This window comes from Myodes glareolus, chromosome 10 (assembly GCF_982192425.1).
Source record: "Myodes glareolus chromosome 10, mMyoGla1.1, whole genome shotgun sequence".
Classification (NCBI taxonomy): domain Eukaryota; kingdom Metazoa; phylum Chordata; class Mammalia; order Rodentia; family Cricetidae; genus Myodes; species Myodes glareolus.
Window position 1 is genome coordinate 3,211,937 of NC_142035.1, and position 1,984 is coordinate 3,213,920.

The window sequence follows — 1,984 nt, forward strand, 5'->3', positions numbered from 1 at the left end:
CTGTCCATGTGAGAGAGGCTTACTCACTGCCTGTATGCTGGGGGTAGGGGCAAGGGGGGTCTGGATGCTGGAGGGAGGGGCCTGGATACTGTGGGGGGCAAGGGCTGATTCTGTGGGGGGCTGGATACTCTGGAGAGGAGGAGGCTGTATATTGGTGAGGCTGGATGTTGTGGGGGAGGAGGTTGAATTCTGTGGGGGGAGGGGACTGGATGCTTGGGAAACTGGATGCTGGGGAGAGGGGGCTTAATGCTGAGGGACAGAGGCTGGAGGCGAAATTCTGTGGGGGCAGGGGGCTGGATGCTGTGAGGAGCTGGATGCTGAGGGAGCCAGGGGTGCTGGATGCTGGGGGGCGGCTAGATGTTGGGGAATCTGGATACTGTGGAGGAGGGGGCTGGATGGGCTGGATGCTGGAGGGGTTCTAGTGATGCTAGTTTTGTGAGTTCTCATCCACACTAGGGCATGATTTTCAGTTGACTTTGAGGCATGTGCACTTCTGTAAAGTAACCCCAGTAAACTCACTGGTCTGCTAAGTTCAGCCTAACCCCGAATCCTTCCCTTCCTCAACCAGAGGACAGGGTCTGTGACATGCCAGAGAGACCACTGGTACCCTAGCTCTGTGCCCTACACACAGCACATAGAAAGGCCAGGACCGCTACATGTCGACATTCTCAGGTCCTGGTTTATTCATTCAGAGCAAGGAGTGTACCATGCTGGGGGATTCCCGAGGCACCTTCTTAGGCCTACAGAACCCCAGTGGAGATTCTCTCAACCAGTGATGACCACTGGGCAAGCCCAAGCCAGCTAGAGCCACTGCACCCTGTGTGGCTAAGTGGGTATCAGGGGAGACACAACGCCTCCTAAAGAGTCACTGTCCAGGTCTTTGGCTCCCCAGAAATTTTGAAAACTCCTTTCTAAATCACAGGGTAGAATGGCACAGACAGCTTCAATTCTTAAAATGAAGAAGGGACAGGAACTGATGATAACACAGTGGGTGTCTTCAATATTTTTCTAATGCTGAGATGAGACACCATGACAAAGACAACTTATAAAAGAAGAAATTGGTTGGAGCTCATGGTGAGCATCCATGACCATCATGACAGGGAGCACAGCAGCAGATAGACAGGCTTGACTCTGGAGCGATAGGTAAGAGACCAATCACATCCTCATCCAAAAGCACAAGCCCATCCCCAGTGACACATTTCCTCCTTGTTAGAGATGTCTCACTCCTCTGACTCCTTCCCAAACAGCTCCGCCCACTGGGGACTAAGCACTCAAACATAGGAGCCTATGGGAGCCGTTCTCATTCAAACCCCCAGAGGAGGTAACGTGCCTGCCATTCAAGCATGAGAAAATGAGTTGGGATTCTAAGCACAAACATAAAACCCAGGTTCTTGGTGCAGTCCCAGAGCTAGGTCAGGGAACAGAGCTGGGCAGATCCTGGAGGCTCCTCCTCCAGCTGGTCTAACCAATCAGTGAGTACAGGTTCAATGAGAGACCTGGTCTGAAAAAGTGAGGTGGAGATCCATAGAGGAAGATGCTTCAAGTCCATCTCTGGTCTCCACTGGCACGGGCACACATTTAAAAAGACAAGAGGGAGGGAGGGAGAGAGGGAGAGGAAGGGCCAATGGGAATTTAATTTCTCGACACTATCAAGATAACCCTGGCTCTCCCCTGGCTCTACTTTGATTTGATTAACTTTCCCAAAATATCTACATGAAAATGACCCACCCCAGGCCAGCACACTCATTTTTCCAAAGAGACCGTGACGCTGGTTCCACTGTGTCTGATCCCTGACTGTGACTCCTCAGAGGGATCCTCTGCCGTGACTTCAGGCACATCCGTCAAGCAGCACCCTGAGATTTGCTTCAATTCCCGCTTGCTCCTCACAGAATTTCTGCCTAGAAGGAAGGGCCGGGCTGTTCATTTCAGAGAAGCTACTCGGTACCAAGTTAATTACGGAAGATAAAAAACAGAGGACGCTGGC